The 20,386-nt window shown below is 38.6% G+C and overlaps 1 protein-coding gene and 1 long non-coding RNA gene across 3 annotated transcripts in view; one reads left to right on the top strand and one right to left on the bottom strand.

Annotated features, from left to right (window-relative positions):
- The window catches only part of LOC146522269 (Fc receptor-like protein 5), a 53,302-nt gene that overhangs the window by 23,012 nt on the left and 9,904 nt on the right, over positions 1-20,386 (bottom strand). The gene's annotated exons all lie outside the window — the stretch shown is intronic.
- LOC146522271 (uncharacterized) lies at positions 6,672-8,273 on the top strand. Its single transcript, XR_014873052.1, has 3 exons — positions 6,672-7,251; positions 7,965-8,024; positions 8,122-8,273. It is a non-coding gene; the product is annotated as an uncharacterized LOC146522271 (long non-coding RNA).

Here is a 20,386-nt window from a genome sequence, read left to right as displayed (position 1 = left end):
AATCACAAAACAATTAAATATAAATTAAAATATGAAAACAAAAAGAAGATGCACATTCTCTGTCATTTGGGCCTGCATGAATAAACCTTCTGAATCCTTTTTCATCCGCAACTGAAAATAGTTGTGGATGATTACTATACCTTTCTAATGCGACGTTGTTGTCCCTGGCTCTCTTTCTCTCTCTCTCCCTCCTGCTCTGTTCCTGTGCTACTGAGAGTGTAACTACCGCCCCTCCCCCCTCATCCCAGCGTAAAGCACAAGGCTCGTGTGTGGAGTGAAGCGGAAAAAAAGAGCGAGAGAGAGGGTGAGAGAAAGAAAAAAAAACCCACGGCTCGCGATAAGGAGCCGGCTCGCGTCGTTCACGTCAAAGATCCGGCTCTAAGAGCCATTTCGTTCGCGACCGACACATCACTAGTGTTCACCTCAATAACAAACTGGATGATAATACAATCTTACCAGCAGCTGTCAGACTCTATAACACAGTTTAACATGGTTATCCTACTCACCACCCTTTTAACTGATATGTCATATGTTTTTAATAGCATGTACTCACTTACAGTTTATTTGTTCAATGTATATTTCACCAGAAACATTCACACATTCACACTTATGTACAAATCTCTGTACAATTTCTGTACATATGAATTTCATTTGCTTATATACATAGGACCACTTTGTGTCTTCCTTCTATAGTTTATATTCCTCTCGCTATAAGAGCTGTGTGACACCCAATTTTCTAATTTGTGGGCTAATAAAGGTTTATACTATTCTATTCTATTCTATTCTATTCTATTCTATTCTATTTATTTGCCTTATACTGGGATATTTATAATTTAGTTATTTGCACATGTTAAAGCTATTTCTTATATTTTGTAACTTTGTAATATATTGTATTATTTAATTTAGTCAGTTACTGTTCTCACTGTCGTGGAGCAACTGTGACCGCATAATTTCCTCAAGGATTACAAAATATTTCCCTCATTTTCAGTCCCTTCCTTGTACCTGACCATTTTCACAGGACTGCCTACAACTTTTTACTTTACTGACAGGTTACAAACCTGATTATACTTTAGAGTTATGTCTTATATGTTGTTAATATGGGAAGATGGACTGGCTTGTTTTTGAGTTTCTGTCACAGCTGGCGGGGTGAGCCGTGTGGTGTAGGAGGAAAAGGACCCAAAATGCCAGCAGTTGACTGGTGATGAGAGTGATGTTTATTTACAGAAGTGGCGCAATGGAACAGGCAGTGAGGAATGACAAATGACAGAAAAAACCTAGACTGGGAAAACTAAATGACAAACCTAAGCATGAGACGGAGAACGGAGAATGCAGAGAGACGTAGTTACACCGAGAAACACAGACGATCCGACGACGAACAGAAGCCAACACACACTATAAATGCACACTAGGTAATGAGGAGATGACATGCAGGGATGGACACAGCTGACACTAATAGACATAATGAGGAGCAGACCTACAAAGTAAAACCGGAAACACACAGACTGTTTTACAACAAAAAACGCAGGGACCTGAACGGAGCACAGAGGGGAGACACAGGTAGGGATGATAAACACAACAATCAACCCAAAGAATTAATACAGAATCAGAATAAACACCAAACACAAGATGAAACCAAAATGAAACACAAAACGCTGGGTCAACGACCCAGGATCATGACAGTTTCAATAAGAAGAAAATCACATCAGCAAGATGAAAATATAGCATATTTAATTTAATTTACACAATTATGAACATCTACATGGAAAGAACCCACTCAACCCTGACAAGGATAATTCTAAGAGAATGGATGGGTGGATGGATGAACAGCTACAGCATGTACATACAGAGACTTTTAAAGGCAGCTGCTTTTCAGCATGAGAAACAAGCTTCTCAGTTTCTCTTGATGCATACATACATTGTTTTCTCTTTAGTATGTGATAACCACAATGACTCCACTTTTACCTGTTTCCACACCGTGACAAGTATACTTAGATACCACAGTGTGAATTGCACTTCGGCCTTTGTATGCAAGGCACATTTTTGTCTGTGCTAGAATAGCAGTAATAATTATCACTGTTACATGTGTCTTAATTCCTCGTTAACTATCTGCTGTGAGCTGATAACATAAAACAAGACATCTGCTGAACAGAAGATCTCAGACTGAAACCACAGGCTGCATTTCCTCTTTTGTAGGTGACCTGAACTATCAGTAGATGTGGTAGAGCAGGTGGTAACCACCACCAGTCTTCTACTCAAATTTAGACATTAAAGCCTGTTCTGAAGAAGAAAAACATATATAACAACATATTGTCATGTTTGTACTTCGATCTTTTATTACTTACTGCTTCTTCTTAAATTAAACACAATCATTGCAGGTCTGAATTTATTGGATTTTAGTGTTTTAAATGTTTTTAATTCATCAAGAAAAAAGCATACAGTATTCTCGATTTCTCTCTGGATTTTTTTTTTTTTTTTTTTTTTTTTTTTTTTTTGCAGGGGCCTCATTTGTGCAGTGGCATGATTCCAGATTCTACAGTCTTGACACCAAAATGTAGCAGCCAGTCCCTCCTTTGAGAGTGGGTGCTGGGTGGATCTCAGCAACAGCCTACAAGGCATCATCTCCACAGTCAGCGTGGCGTTTTGCAGGCTGAACAAAGTGTCTTCTCTATTACAGTTGGTCCCTGCATCTTGAAGGACTCTTAGGTGTCAGTCTTGTATCTTGCAGACAGATAGCCCCTCTGCTCTCAGGGGTTGGCCTTCGCATCTGGCAGAGCCCTGATCTAGTGTGTATGTAATGTCCTTAAGTATTGGACTGCACCATCTGTTCACGGGGAGCGTTACCCCATGCACATGTACCAGAGTGGAGACATAGGCTCGATGTGATAGAGAACGTAAAAATACTTTGTGACCTTGGTTTTCGGGCGCCAGATTAGCTCACTGGGATGGCAACCATTTACTGCATTGCGAAGAGCGGCTGGCCCAGGTTGAGTCCAACCCATGGTCTTTTGCCACATGTCTTCGCCTTTTTCTCTCCCCTGTCATTCTTCACTGCTCTGTACAATAAAGCTAAAAAAAGGCCCACAAAAACCTTGGTTTTCTGAGTAAGAGATTATCTCTCCAGCTCCAAGGGCTTTTGGAGACATGTTCCTATCAAACTAAGCCGTGAGGTGTGACCTTGTAAACCAGAGTGTATTAAAGAATTTCAAAACCCTGCCTCATGTACGGGTGATTCCGTCCACATAGAATATGTAACATTCCATGTGTGGAGAGAGAGTCTCTCGATTGGAGAAATAAGATTATAAAGTAACCGTAGGAAAAAAGTCATCAGGCTGAAGCGAAATTTCAGCTCATCTTTGTTAAGACTGTTCAGCGTTTAGCTGAATTTAGAGACAGTCTTTACAAGCAAAACCTAACTGAGCTTCAAGCTTCAGTTCCTCTTTGTCCTCAGTCACAGTGTCTGACACCAGTCTGCTTTGGATTACTTGTTCATTGTTTGCAGCTTTATTATAGTTTGTAGATTTTGTGAACTTGTTGCAGAAGCCCTGAAACAGAGGCCAGGTGTAGTAACTTATCAGTAAACAATTCTAATGGTGTTATAACACATATTCCTTAAACCTGTTGCCATAGTAATTTTATAAACTGAATCCATACTGAGGAAATATAAAAAGCCTTTCAATGAATCATTGCCGTAACCACAGCATTCACACCAGAACTAAATATTAGAAATATTCACACAGCATTTTCCACCAATCACGTGTCTTTACTGAGAAGTAAGACTTCCTGTGAAACTATAAGGTCCTCATTACACACTGTTAACATGAACTTCATTCAACTTCATATAAAATAATACAAACTTGATACAACCAAGCAATAGTTTTACATTGTGTTAAAATTGTTAGAATTGTGTATAGTGTAAAGCGCTTTGGGGTCCTTAGGACCAAGTAAAGCGCTATACAAATACAGACCATTTACCATTTACCATAAAGTTCTAATGGAATAATAATCATGGTCTTATTTAAATCTACATTGATTTTATTTATTGGTACAAGAAAAAAAAGCCAGATTTTCAACTGATTTATGACACCAGTAAATATATTCCTGATACATTAATGATCTCAGTCACTGTAGTTTCAAGTGTTACTGAATGCAGCATCATGTTTAAGGACAATAAAGAGCTGAAGTTAGTCCCCACAATAAATCCTGTCAGGGTGGGGACACCTCCTCACTGAAATGTTCCATGTGAGCATGCAGTGTAGCTCACTTTGCCACTGAGGTCCAAAATTGGCTTCAAAAACTAAGATAGCAATGACCAAAATTCTCATTTTTGGCAGACAATGTCAGTTGTCTGTAAAACAGCGCTATGTCTGCCATGCAGACAGAAATTAAAGTGAACATTTACATGTGCTCTTTTTGTGGATTCCTTGTTAACTCTCTGCTATGTGCTGATAAAACGAAACAAGACATTTATAACAAGGGAAACTTCAGGCTGAAACCACAGGCTGCATTTCCTCTTTTCTTAGTGTCTCAGTCTATTATTAGATTAAAAAAATATATATGTGAGAGACAGAAAGTAACCAAGAACAGTGTTTTATGCACATGTGGTTATTCCAGGTTGTTCAAAAGAATACATTTGTCATTCAGTATTGTTATGTTTGCACTTTGATCTTGTATTTCTTTGCAACTCTGAATTTTTGGGAATTTTGTTTCAGTGTTTTAAAACTTGCTCATCTATCAGAAATAAAATGGTAAATGGACTTGTTCTTATAGAGCACTTTTCTACTCTTCTGAGCACTCAAAGCGCTTTACACAACTTGTGCATTCACACAAGCACATTTTCTAAATGCTTTCAAACTAACATTCACACTCCGATAGATGCATTGGAGAGAAATTTGGGGTCCAGAGATATTCGGCATGCAGACTAGGGAAAGCCAGGAATCAAACCACCAGCCTTCCGATCAGTAGATGACCTGCTCTACCGCCTGAGCTATAGCCACCCCGGTAAATAGACAGTACTCTCCATTTAGATATGCTCCATTTAGAGATTTGTTCAGATACACAAATATGGTAGACAAAAAAGTGATCATGCCACAGGTCATTAGTCAATGATATTTAGACTGAACACAGTTCAAAATATTTAATAAGCCACATCAGTGTCTACTGTCTGTCTACTGTTTACTACCATAGCCAGGTCAATCATATGCCAATAACTCGAAATTTCGAGTTATCTTTCTCAAAATTTGTCTGTTATTCCAATGATCCTGATCCTGCTTATGAGAAGTGGACGTCTTTCAGTCCAGCCAGAGAGAGGAAATGATCTCCATGGAAAGCCACAAAGTCAATACCCTCTACACTTGTCCAGAAGTGACAGTCTGTTCTGGTAACAACACACAACATACTTCAGAGAGTGCCAAACAGACTGACTCAGTTTACAGCATGTTGCAGAAGCCAAAAGATCTGCTACGTACACAGCACCACCAAGAGGTCAAACAAGATTTTTGAACAGGGCAAAACAAAATGAAACAGAACAGAAACAAAACAGCTACCCGAAATTGAACCTCCCCCACCCTCATTCAGATCTGGCGTTTGGATCTTGGTTTTCATGTGAAGCATGATCCTGATGGTAAGCACGTCATGGACAAAAGTAAAACAGTATGTCGGATGTGCCACGCAATCTCAATTACGTGGCATTGGTGGGAACTAGTGTGTTAGCGCAGTTAGCTCGTTAACGTGTTGACGCCGTCCAGCCCCACACACGGGGCGATCCGCGGTAACTCGTTAACGGAGATTTGCCGCGTTATGGCGTTAATGTCATTTTAACGAGATTAACACTGACAGCACTAGTGGGAACACAACAAATATGACCACATTTACGCCGACATCATAAGTGGAAGCAGACAAAAACAACAAGCACGCATGCTACAAACTTTACCCGAGTCATTTAGACAGCCGTTAGCACATGATTCTCCTTATGGGGACCTGATATGTTTAATACGCTGCTGAGAATATAGCCCAGAAGAAGCGTATAGTATAGCTTTTATTTTGGAAAGAGCCATTTCTCTGTAATAAACTCTCTTTTCCAAAGATGAGTGATTACTCAATCAGATTTTTTATTATTTTGTTGTTTCAGCAACATTAAATTTAAAAACTGTGCTTTTGAGTTAAAATATATATTTATAATGTTAATAAATGACAAATTAAAAAGGCATGAACATTTTTTGTATCGAAAAAATATCGAACCATGACACCAAAGTATCGAACCGAACCATGAATTTTGTGTATTGTTGCACCCCTAATATATATATATATATATATATATATATATATATATATATATATATATATATATATATATATATATATATATATATATATATATATATGTATATATAGGGAGAGAGAGAGAGTTACTGCAACATAAACATAAATAAGTAGAAAAGTAGATGGTATTATCAGTCTTCCATCAGAGCCAAGTCAACTAAATGATTTTACAGTTACAGAAATATTGTCAGACACAGTTATAGTTTGATTATTTATTTTATGTTCTTTTCCATGCTGAAGTTGTGAGTCTGCTTTGTGAACTTTTAAATTATTTTGCATTCAAATTTCACAAACTCATCCATCTAAAATAATATGAAAGTCCTGTTTTTTTGTTTGGCTAAACTAGCAAAAGATTGAATCTAACTAAAGAAAATAAGTTCAAATTATTCCAACAAAACTCCAAAGTTGTTTTACTGTAAAAACAATATGATTTATTTCATTCTGAAAGTATTTGTGACGTATTTGTAGACTTGTACTAGAGCCTGTCTCACGATTCACATAATTGTAGTCAGAGCTCCCGTCTGTGTCATCATTTCCCCTGTTCAGATGACAGTGTTAATGTATTTAATTTTAAAAAAGCTGTATCTTATCTCTATTTCGAGATTAGGAGTGACAACAATATATTTATAAAGTTTGATATCCCTGCATTGTCTGAAATCAGTCTTCTTATGAATACCTTTAAGCTCAAGAGTAGATTTCTGTGTTCATCTGTTGGTCCACCTTAAATAATAACATGACATGAGGTCTGATCAGTCAGTTTATAATCATTATATCCAGGGGCAATTTTTTGATTATTTTTAATTTAAAGAGTTGTTTTAAATGTGAGAGTTTATATACAGAATACTTAAAAATAAAATTCTGTTTCAGACTGATGCTCAGAAGATGGACATCATAGTTCTCCCTCTCTGGACACCTGATCATTTCCAGCTGTGTGTAAGTCTTATTTTTTGACACATACAAACTGCTAGAATTTTGCTATGTGTCTGAGATGTATTCAAGCTTTTATGACGCAGTTTCAAAAGTCTTTGATTGTGATCGCTTGCAATGACATTGTTTTCAGGTTTGAAGTCATGGCTAACTGTCTTTTAGGTACTGAAGCCACCTAAAAGAGAAATCCTCTTTCTTGACCCATCATACACAAAGGCAGGATTTGGTGGCCAACACTTTTGAGGTCACATTTTTATAAGCATTTTTGGTTTGTTCCAGAGTTTTCAAGAACCTGTTCAGTGTTCCAGGTTAAGTGCATCCCAGATCATGTTCTGCTGATCTTTAGTGTTCACACGTGCTTTTTTTATAAACTATGTCAGCATGATGCTTCAACATTTTATTCTTTTTCTCATCTTCACATTCTGATCAAGTCAGTGATGCTGTCTTTAGATGAGTTTCAGACATAAATAGGGTCTTCAAATGTTCTAGTTTAACATAAAACACCATTAAATATTAGTTTATAAAATATGCCAACCTTAAATTAAAGCTGAAAATGCTTAATTTTGACCAACTGTGAGCATGTGACTGTACTTTTTCATTTTGTTATGCTGTTTTGTTGAGGTCGTGTTCCTAAGGCCTGTAGTTATTAGCAATAAACATTTCACACTCATCATGATGATGTCTGTTAACTTGTGAATGTAACTGTCTTGAAAAAAAAGGAATCTTGCAGTGAAGATCATTCCCGGGCAGTGGTCAGAAAAAAGAGCTTTGACTTGAAGGTATGTGCTAGTTTAAGTGTATGGTGAATAATATGAATTACACTAGTCTTCTTTTAAGGGATTTTATTAACTAGCCTTTATTTTCAATGCAATACAGGGTTTTCCAAGCCAAGACTATGGAGTTGACTGTGGGATCTTCATGCTGATGGTAATTTTTCTCTTCTCTTCTTGAGATTCATACAGAAGCTAATTTAAGCTTCTAAAAAAATGACATTTTTATTTTTTCTTCCAAATATTATCCAAATAATATAAGCTCTGGCAAGCTATTTGCACACTGGAGAGAGGAAGCCAAAGCTGTGCTTGAAGGACAACACGTGCCCATTTTCAGAGTTCCAGGAAGTCAGTCAGGTCAGTATTCACTTTAAACAGTAATGTAATTACATGGTTAGTGACATTTGAATAACTGTTAAAAAACTGTTCTGCAACAGAGAAATAGCTATGTTTTTATCCCCATTTGCCTAACACAGGAGCCAGCAGTTGTAGAAGATCTGCGTCCTGCTGTGCAGTGGGTTGTCCAAAATAAGGCACTTTTCCGTGGACACGTAACAATGCCAAAATATCTGTCCTTAAATCAAGGGGACCAGCAGAGGGTCTTAAGAGACATGTCAGAGGAAGAAGAGACTGGAGCAAGGGACTTGTTCCTCTTTGTTTTTCAGTTTGCAGAGGACATGGAGCTCTTTTTGAAAGCATGTGCTGATGAGCAGGGACTATGGGTCAGTGCTATGTTTGACATGTAATGGACAAATGAAGGCACTGGCTGTGTTTGTTTGTTTGTTTAATATGTCGTTGTTGTTTTTTGTTTTGTTTTTGCATAGTACAAAATTCCAATTAAACTTATTTCAAAATGTTGTTCACTTGATTCTATGTCCATACTTATAATAAAGGATTACAGTGTAACAGCATTAAATGTAAATGCAACAGCATTTTTTTATACTTGTAATTTCAAAATAAAAAGCTTATTGTTGATATTAACAGTAATGAATGGTAATCAATAATATTTTTATACATTTCAAACATTAACACTCTGGGCTCTATCCTGGCCATTTGTGGCCACTTCACTTTTTTTTTTTTTGACTACTACACTGCAGTGGACCAAAAGAATGACACAGGTTTGATCTTAAGGATCTAATAGTTGTGTGTGTTGTGCATGACATTGCCACACAAATATGTATTTGCAAGATAGAGTAGAATAAATTATGATGCATCAAATATTACATAGGCTGCAGTGAATTTCTGTTGATACAGACTATTGAGCTTTGAGTTTCCCAAAATATATATTATTAAAAAATTCAAAGCTGCAGCACATACAGCAACAAACACTGTTAGTAAATGTGTCCTCGAGTTTATGCAGGTGCAGAAAGTGTTGCTCCTGTAAGTAAGCCTAACAGCTTCCAGATCACTTATTTTTCTGGAAAGATGGTAGGAAGGGCATCACTGCTCATTTCTACAATCTCCCAGATCTTGGAATACAATGCCTTTGTACCATGAAACCACTTCACAGTACTAGGAGTCCACTAAAACCTATAAAGAGAGTGATCCTGGAAGAAATGGGGCACACACTAGTGACCTCAACAATTGCAAGACAGCCTTTTCCCCGATGCTCAGATGGGGAAAAAAAGGAAGTTTCATGAAAACATTAGGACTTTATCACCATTTTATCTGAAAAGTTCATGGTAATATATAACCTAACTGGCTATAAAGAGTAAAAAATTTAGATACAATTTTGATTTTGATGAAAAGGACTGGTGCTATTTTAAAGAGTCACGTTGGTAAATGTAGATAAATGTTTTAAGAAATATACATTTTTATAGCATTTTGTGAAAATACACAAAAAGTGGCCATTTTTGGCAACAAACAAGCTGAGAGAGTTTTATATTTTTTGCTCTCCTTGAACAAAAATAACAGTGCATAATAATCAGTGTTGATGTTAATCAATTAGATGTCCCAGACTCTACTATTAATAATACAGCAGTCCCTCGTTTATCGCAGGAGTTACGTTCTAAAAATAACCCGCGGTAGGTGAAATCCATGAAGTAGCCAACTTTATTTTTTACAATTATTATAGATGTTAAGACTGTAAAACCCCTCACTACATGCTTTATACACTTTTCTCAGACAGGCACGAACATTTTCACACTTTTCTCTTTTGTTCAAACACTCTTAGAGTTCAAACCTTCGTAGAAACATAAGTCCAGTATTATGGAACGAAACCAAAAGGTGCATTTGAGGGTGCAAAACGTTTCGTCGGCATTGTTGTGTTTGTTTGGGAGAAAACTTACAAACATACAGTACAGCACTTCAGAGTTACACTGCTAGCGATTGAAGATTTATGTAAATTCGACAAGCTAAACGCATTCTGTACTGTACAGCAGCGGTCCCCAACCTTTTTTGCACCACGGACCACTTTAATGTCAGACAATATTTTCAGGGAACGACCTTTAAGGTGTCGCGGATAAATACAACAAAAGAATAAAAAAGAAACTGTGGTATTTTGTAAATATAATAATAAACGTTACTTGAGCTGTGCGCCAACAACAATGACAGTGACATCCTCCTCTCTGCATCTTAATGCTCTCTGGTCGCTATGGTAACGCGTAAATAGTTCTTTCAAAATAAGACACACAACTCCAACCATACATTTCACACTGGCGCCTCAACTCTCGCGGAATGGTACCAAAGGTGCGCCGCGTTATAGCGAGGGACCACTGTATACTTTTGGCCACAAACAATTTAGGGGATGGTGAATTTTTTTGAACAAACCCAGAGTGTTAAAAAAAAAACCCCACTTAAAACCATTTTTTTTATTTCTCAGCAGCATCAATAGTAACAAAAACGCAATTTAGTTTTCGCTGTCAAAGTCGATTTAACTGAAGTTGCGTGTTTCCGGTTAGTGTGGAGGTCACGTGTATCCGGTTACTGTGGAGCTCCACAGTGGCTGCAGCCAGGTGCTCTAGTGAATACTTTGGCTATAAATTAGGTAGTGAGTACACAGAAGGTGTGCTTCGGATGAAGCACGTGAAGATTATACTATGAAAAAATAATGTATTTAAAAGCTTTTAATTAAATTGCTAAGCAGATAAGCTACTCAGAAACACCACTGTGTTTGAGCCAAGGTTATTATCGTTAACGAAAACTAACGAAATAACGAAAACTAGAAGTGAAAAAACATTTTCGTTAACGGAAATAAAAATAAAAACAAAAAAAGGAAAACTAACTAAAACTATAATGAGTGTTCACAAAACTAACTAAAATTAACTGAATTTATAGCAAAAATGTGTTTAGTTTTCATTGATGTGTGCGTGTCATACAATAGTCAAGGGTGAAAATGAAGTTTAGTTTCCAGATTTTTTTCTTGCTGTCTAATTATGCCAGCAGGTGGCAAGTACGTTAGTCGAGTCGTCTGTGTTGCTGCTCCGTCCACGTGCAGAATCATGTCAGAAAAAGTCGGGAGCCAGAGTCCAATTTGGGATTATTTGAATATGACTGTATTTTGGATAAAGCAAGTGTCTTGTAGTGGAAAGAGACAAATTATGAGGGAAATTTCTAAAGGGAAAAAAATCCCACAAACCTTAAAGTGCACTTGAAAAGCTCACACAAGAAGGCTAACCTAGCTTACCTTGAGAAGGTAAGGGAGCACACTCAACCCTCATCCCCAGAAAACAGAAGCTAACCCCAGGCAAGGCAGCGTGATGCATCCCGAGACAACAGGACGGGGATATCTACATAACTGTGTGAGTCAATTGCCTTCAAAAAGTTTATCAATTCACTTGAACCAAAATTACGAACAACCGGTGCTGCGAGAGTTAATAGTCTCATTGGGGCCAAGATATTCGTTTTATAGTTGCCTGGTATCAATGGTTGTTCATCTGCCTTTATTTATTTATTTATTTAAAGAACCCATAGGTGGGAATGTGAGTTGTCTGTCTCTGCGTGTTAGCCCTGCGACAGACAGGCGACCTGTCCAGGGTGCAGGGTATGGTAGCTGGAATAGCAACATACCCAAGGATAAGCAGAATGACTGATATGATGAAACTGGGATTTTGTTACACTTAATTATTGCAAACACAACTAAAACTAGAACTGAAACTAATCAAAACTAAACTGAAACTAAGGATTTTCAAAAAAATAAAAACTAAACTAAACTAGCAAACAATTGGTAAAAACTAATTAAAACTGATATAAAATTGAAAATCTGAAGTCAAAACTAAATAAAAATAAAAACTAATGAAAATTGCAAAACTATTAAAACCCTGGTTTGAGCAGGAACAGGAAGTGATACTCTACCACAGAGCGAGCGAACACCAAGTGACAGCGCCACCAAGAGTGCAGGATCAGAAGAGCCTGCACTCTTGGTGGCCGATTACGTCACAGCGACGCAACGAAGGCTGTCCCAGTTCGAAGGCTACTCGAAAAATGGCCCTCAAATGCGTCCTTCATTTCCCTGAATATTAAGGATGGGTCGGTGTATCCTCCGTGGCCCAACCTATCCCACAATTCATAGCGCGGCGGTGGGTGTGGATAATTTTCCCGAAAAAAAAGGTGGACGGCTGAAGAGTAAACTTTCAAAAGTAAGTTCTTAATATTATGCCACTTATTTATGTGCAAATGTTTAATAACGAAGAACATTAAAACATGACTGGTGGTCACATGTCGGCAAAATTATTTGACATTAGTGATGTTTGTACTTCAGCGATGAATTGGTTTTAAACCCTTTACTTTAAAATATACGCCGTTCGATAGTTGACCTTAATCTTACAGAGAATGTGGTGATTTTATGGATAATTAAAGTCAGTCATATATCCACAAACACAACAAGCTGAAAGTCAGTGATGCTGCTCGGTTTGCAGTCCTGAATATCACGGCACAAGCAAGATTCACTGCACTGTTAATGTTAGCTATGTTATATTGCTGCCTCTGTTCGGTGGTGTCGAGCCAAACGGACTTTAACGTGTGTTTGAACGAGCTGACGGTTCACTCGTTAAGCTGAAAGAAAGATGCTTTAATCACAGGAGTCACACATGTGTCCACTGGACCATCTGGGAACTCTTCTTGTTTCGTAATAACACAATCCTCCTTCTCTTGTGCTGTTTTGTAGCAGTGTATACACCTGAGACTGTCACCTGTCTGTCTGTCCTGCACTCTCTCTCTTTTTCTTTCTCTCTGATTGTGTAATAAAAGTATGAACATGTATTTATAAGGTACTTATATCATTCTAGTGTTTTCAGTGTGGGAAACAGTACTCAGGGCCCTTAGGTTACACACTGTGAAAGGCAGTAACAAGTTTAATATTCAGAAACCTAAAGTATGTATCAGCAGCAGAATGGACTTAAAAACTGTCTATGTTTTTTCAGTTCTATGAAGCTTTGAGCATTTTGTATTAGTAAACGGCACCGGGCCCTCTGACCACCACCATTAGGCAACAGGTGAAGTGTCTTGCCCAAGGACATAACAACAGAGTCTGTCGGAGCCTGGGCTCAAACCAGCAACCTTCTAATTACAAGACGAACTGCCAACTCTTGAGCCACAATCGGCACACACATAGAACAAGAACTGTGGATTCAAGAGCAGATAGCAAGTTTATATATTTGCAGTGGGCAGCTGACAGTAGTTTTTAGCTGTCACAGCTGAATTTTAAAGGGAATGAAGCACAGAGAGGCTTTTAGAAATAATTTGCAACTTGACAGTTAAAGTTACTACGAACACAAATACCCACATACATACAAGCCTGAACCGCTGACCTCAGTATTTCCTCTTTCAGACAAAAAGAAACAGACACACACACACACTCACCAGTGTAGTTGTAGTTGCTCATCTTAATTGTAAGACAAGGGCATGCTGACCATGATTGATGCAGAGCGTTAGTACTCTGTTATATTCTGTCTCCATGCAATCTTTCATATGAGATTTACCACATGTATAAGTTATCTTTTCCTTTAACTGCATCCTGTGACAGCAGCACACAGAGAGCTACTTCTGTGTTCTACTTCACAGTCCTCTGTGTCAGATACATGCAGACTGCTGTCATGCTCTGAACTGTTAGTGACCGCTTTGCAAATAAGACTCACGTCTGTTTTTTTGAGGTTTCCATGACAACACTTTTACAAACTGTTTCCGTGGTTGTTTTGTTAGTTTGTGGATAATCTCATACAGGAAACTAAAATCAAACATAAATATGAAATGTTCAAATGTAAAAAGATTTTATTTCTACCTTCTAACTACAGAAGCATAAAATGATCAGAAACACAAATACTTTCAAATCCTTTGAAATACATTCAAATATATTCACTGCCTATGATATAGTTCTTATTTATATATTTTAGGAGATCTTTAAACAAACACAGTTAAAGTATTTGTTGGAGCCCATATCAGTATTTTCTTGTGAAACACAGCAAACACTGACTTTAAGTTGTGCTGTCAGATACTAAAGATCACATATTTCACACTTTGTTCTCACTGCTGTTGGAACATGTTAGATACATTCAAGGTTTATTACAAAATCTTTATACAAATAACTGAATATAAAGAGCACGAGTACACCTCCATTTATTTTATATTAAAAGAGAGCAATATGTCTGATATTATGATTTAATATTGTAACTGTACATAAAGCTGAGCATGTTTGATATTTGGGCAGCAGAGGAGCAAGAGTGGCTTCATAAAAAGCTTCTTCTTGGCTTTGCTGCTACAGCTCTCCTCACTGACCTGTAAGACAAGCACAAAAAGACAAAGTGATTTCCAACATGTAAAGATATTATGAGCTGAAGACATTTAATAATGTGAAGAATAAATCAGCCTGCATGGCAGCAGAATTACTGAGAGAGCTTCCTGATGTGACTTCAGAATAAACTGCTGCATCAGCTGCAGGACTTGATTTTCCTGTGAATGAAGAGAAGATCATTGAAAACAATAATATCATTAACCAGGAAGGAAACTGGATGTCTCCACTAATGCAAAGAGTAAGATAGATTTTAGCCATGTAATGAATATATAAATATAAATATTAAAATAAACAGATTTACATTGTAAGAGCAGATAAACATGTTGAACAATATTCAGTGGAGATGATGGCAGACTTTGCTCACCTTTGTTTTTCTTGTTTTTTTCTTTCTTTTTTGGGCTGTTTGACCTCAGCATACATCAGACTGTCCTCTAAAAGAGAAGTCAGAGCTCAGGACACATTTGTTCAGCACAGATATGATGACAAAAACATTATTACAGAGTAAAAACATGAGAGAAACTATTTAGTTTGGGGACATATAGATGGACAATACCATACTGTACAATAACAATATCATTCTGTATATGAAGCAGACAAACTTACACTTGGAGTTTTGTGTTATACTGTGAGGAACTGGCCTGTTTGGAAGTTGTAGTAAGAAAAAAAACATACAGTAAGGAACAGAAGTATTTGAACACCCTGCGATTCTCCCACTTAGATATCATTGAGGGGTCTGAAATTCACAATGTAGCTGCATTCCCACTGTGAGAGACAGGATTTTGAAAACAATTCAGGAAATCACATTGAATGTTTTTTAAAGAATTTATTTGTATCACTGTATCTGTATATGATTTTGTGGACAGAGAGAGTGATGGATGATTTTATTTATTTCAGAGATAAATGAACATTTACAGCACGTCCATGCAGAGACTCTTAAAGACATGAGCGTGAGAAACAAGCTTTTCATCGTTTCTCTTGATGCCCACATGCTTTATTTATTCTTTAGTCCAGCATGTGTCATCACCACAATAAAGCTATTTTAACCTGTTTACACACATTGTCATACCTGCACATTTCCACTGTGCTGTGTTGAGATTAAAGAAGACAACGTTAGACTTCAGGCTGAAACCACAGGCTGCATTTCCTCTTTTCTTGGAGGCCCAGACAGAAATTTTGTGGTATCAGATTTTCAGCAGATAAAAATAAACCAACAACAGTCTTTTACACACATGAAGTCAGCACAGTCTGCTCAGAAGAACAAAGGGGGGTCAGAAAAGAATTAAAGGGTGAACCACTAGACTCACATGTCATATGTACTCTTGTCTACACGCTGAGGCATCTGTCAATTAATATTATTCTGAAACATCATCACCCTCCATTTTTCTTCTTTGTGTGTGTGTTTGTATTCAGATTTGTGAAGTTGTGCCCTCAATCTTCATAACATCAAAATCAATAATCAAAAACACCGGCAAAGTGCATCATGATGAGACCCAGAATCAAAACATTCAAGAAAAGCTGAATACACTAGTGTATATAACACCCAGCAGTGTGGTAAATTGTGCTGAGAGAGTATCTGCACCCCATAAGACCAAGAAGCCCAGAACACCAGCATGCTGTGCGAGAAACATGCATGAAAGTCAGAACACCTCTGTCAGTGCGTTCACATGGCTAGTGGGTCCTCTCTGTGGCTGACTGGCTGTTAACCCAGTGAGTGAGAGTTTCTCCCACTTCATCGGGCCGTATCCTTCTGCTGCACTAAAGGATAGTTTTGCAGCCATGTAGCTCTGCTCATGTCATGTGCAGCCTTCCCACATCACGTAATTTCTGGGCATGACCGTGGAGTCCATTAGAGCCTCCATGTCCCTCACCCCGAATTGACAGCAGACCTTCGGGGTGTGCCTAGACCCATTTGGGCTTCACTCGTGGGTCAGCTCCTGAGGCTGAGGGCTCTACAGTCTACAGCTGTTATATCAGTCATTGGGCGTCTCTGACATAAATATGCTGGAGCTGCAAGCTGTCATCCTGGCACTCAAGCAGTTTCTGTCGTGACTGTTAGGGTACCATGTTATCATCAAGATAGAAAGCATGGTCACAGTAGCTTACATCAACAGGTAAGGGGGCCGAGGGTCTCCCCTCCTCTTCACTACCAGACTGTGGCAGTGGGCTCACCCCGTTCTACTCACTGAAAGCAGTTTATGTGCCAGGACCACTGAACATGAAAGTGGACATTACAATATGTTGAGGGGGAGCCCAATCCAAGAGGAGTGGAGATTCCATCCAGAGGTGGTCCACCAGATCTGGAGTCGCTTCAGAGGGGCAGAAGTTTTTTTACCCCAGGGGCTTGACACACATTGATATCTGTTCTTCTCCCTGCAGACAACTTGGTGCACTCCTCACCACAGGCTCTTCTCTGTGCCTTCCCTCCATACCCCTCCTCCAGTTATTCCTTCACCAGGTCCAGACCGAGGAGTTGATCCTGGTGACCCCTCTTTGGCCACACATGCTAGTTTTCAGCTATCCTGCCACTCATGACCAGGACACCCCCGGAGCTCCCTGTTCTGAGGGACCTCCTGTCCCAGGTGAGGGGGTCACTGTTCCATCTTTTCCCAGTAGGGCTCAGGGTGACAGCCTGTACCCTGAGAAGGAGATGCTCCATGCCTGGCCTGATCTAAAAGTGAGAATGCTGCAGGAGTTTTGTGTGTTATCCACTAGGACTCCCTACTGCTTCCTTCGGGGGCTGTTTGCCTCCACCAGACCACAGTTAACATGATTCTTTGTGAGCTGCACACTCTGTCGGTCCAAAGGCAATGATGAAGGTGACACAGGGGTTATCCTCCGGCCTAACCCTGGGTTGCTGCTGACGACCCCATCTGAATTTCACCTGTCCAAGTCAGTTGAGTTATGAATATTCCTCACAGGAGACCTGCACAAGGAGGCAGCTGGTAGCCACGTTGCCCTGTGCCATCTCTGTGCTTTGGCACAGAACTTCTAGCTTATCCGGCCGTTCAGGAAGTCAGACCAGCCGTTTGTGAGCTTCCACTACGGAATTCTGGTCAGACCCCTGTCTAAGTCTCGATTGTCCCACAGGGTTGTGGAGGCCATTCAGCAGGCATATGCCTCTTTGGATGTTCCCCTCCCTTCCAGAGTGCGGACCCACTGTGTCACAATATTAAAAATTTTAATCACTTTCAGCCAATAATCAATATACATATATTTTTTAATTTAAATTATTAACCTATCACAGAGAGAGCTATGTGTGCATGCAGCTAAATTTGCCCACCACTACAAACAGTCACGTGTTAGAGAGCACAGCTCATGCAGTGAAAACCTTGCGTGCTGTCCATGGTGCTGAAATAATATCAGTTTAATGAATTTAATATCACTACTTATTAGTCATGTGCAATACTGCAAGATTTGGTATCAATCTAATACCAAGTAAATACCAGGCCTATATCGCTGATACTGATACCAGCACCCAATACTTTTTAATAATTAAGGTACATCATCAGTGTTGCTAATTCTGAATGAATTTTCATGACCTTTAAGAGAGCCAGGTTGCTTCTTAGATGAAATTGCAGCAGTGCGTACAGGAAAGAAACAGAAAGTAAAGTATCGAGTTCATTATACTCGTAAGGAAAAAGAATGTGTTGGTTGACCAGGAGGACTGGGAGACCATGACAGATACAATAAATTATAAATGGATTATGTCTCCCTCTATTGGCCACCAGCTGTAAACACAGTCCAGTGATTGTACTTGGAAGATGTTCACAGTGTGACATGAGAAATATGGGAGAGGAACTATATCTGTATATCCACACTGACACTTACCCTTATTTACCATGGGCCCACCAGCGGAGAATGCGGTTTAGAAAAGAAGAGAAGCTGAGATTTACAGGGATATTTGGTGTGTTACGGTACAATCACAATAGTGTAATCATAGTTTAATTTCCAAAAATGATAACACTTCGCCCAGTCATGAAGAATTTTCTTAATACTGTTTGTTTAAAGAAAACTTTAACATATTTAAATGATGCCTTCTCTGTGCGATTAATGAATGGTGGAATAAAAAATGTGATATAGGCTTTTAGGCAAGAAGTGCAAAACAAAAAATAACTTAAAAACCTATTTAAAAAAATGGTACAGAAAGAAGGCCTTATCTGTATAAGAAAACTTACCAGTACCGCGATGGTTCGAGGGAATTTTCTTTTGCAGTTCGTCTAAAAAGCTGCACTTGCGCATTGGCATCTTTTAAAGATCATCTGTTCCATCTGTGAGGCAGAACAACCACTCACAAAGCAGCAGCTCGGCGTGTGATGTCACACCTGTAGGCCCATAGAAAAACCCGGACATTTTCATCAGTCTCGAAAATCCCCTCGGACAGAACGTGAAAAGTGGACATGTCCGGGGAAAAGAGGACGGTTGGTTACCCTAGATCACACGCTATCTCTGTCTTAACACAGAAAAGTCAATTCCGGCTGGTTTTACTATGGGTGACTCGCACTACTGTATCTCTCGACCAGTTGGGCTAGAGAGAAACGGTCACTGAAAGATGAGAAGAAAAACATTACGAAACTTTACGCTGCATCATTAGAATGCACGGTCCAATCACAGGTAAGAAATGATGACACATGGAGCACTTGGCTCTCCACAATATCCAAAACGCCTGGAGATTTGCAATATAAAAGGAAAGATATACAAAAAATTGAGTGGGCTAGGCTCAAATACTTTTTTGTACTAGTATAGTTCATATTTAAAGTTGATGTTGTATTACATTTCATTTATGTTAAATCTGTTTCCACTTAACTATAAATCTGAAAAAACAGAGTCTGTTTTTTCTCCACTGTTGTTCCACTGTCATACGAATACAATAAAGTATAATGACTGCCAGATATTGAAAGCTGGGGCCAGATTTTCTGGGGAACAAAAGGGCAAAAGCTGTCACCTACAGTATGATTTCTGACACTTTTACAGCCAAGATTATGATACCTGGTAAAGGGTCTTTTAAAGGACCTACCTTTGAACAATGATATCTGCTGTTTTTTGTCTGTACCATTCGGCACTGTATTTTTGTCTGATATTTTTCTAAAGGAGAGTTTTCTTCAGTTCTCACAGTGTGGTATTTTTCCTAGTACAGGTAGATCATATAAAATGTGCAGTCCACACAGAGAACAAGTGCAGTGCTACAGGGGCACACCTGACACTTTTGTATCCCTTCAACTAAGGAAATACTTTATATTTATATTTGACAATATCAGCATGTAGCTGTCAAGAGAACATCACTGTGCTGTTATTGTCTGCATTTCTTGTTGCCTGTTTGCTAAAACAAGTCATTTACTTTTTCTCTTCAACCACAGGCTGCTTTTCCTCTTTTCTGGGGGCTCAGGCAGAAATCATGAGTCATTTTCAGCTGATTAATAAATAGGATATAGCAGACAGTTAGAAAAGACATTTTTATCCACATATAAGCATCACGGGTCACTCAAAGACGTTTTGTCGTGATATTATTTGATTATTTTTAAAAGCACGTCAATTATTTTACACACATCAAACTGTAAACAGCATAAAAGACACAAACATCACCTACAGAAAACAATTTGATCATACACAAAATGTTCTCTGTCATGGCCTCAGTGATGACATGAAT

This window comes from Neolamprologus multifasciatus, chromosome 3 (assembly GCF_963576455.1).
Source record: "Neolamprologus multifasciatus chromosome 3, fNeoMul1.2, whole genome shotgun sequence".
Lineage (NCBI taxonomy): Eukaryota > Metazoa > Chordata > Actinopteri > Cichliformes > Cichlidae > Neolamprologus > Neolamprologus multifasciatus.
The sequence above is the reverse complement of the archived record's forward strand: the minus strand, read 5'-3'. Positions and strand labels throughout refer to the sequence as shown.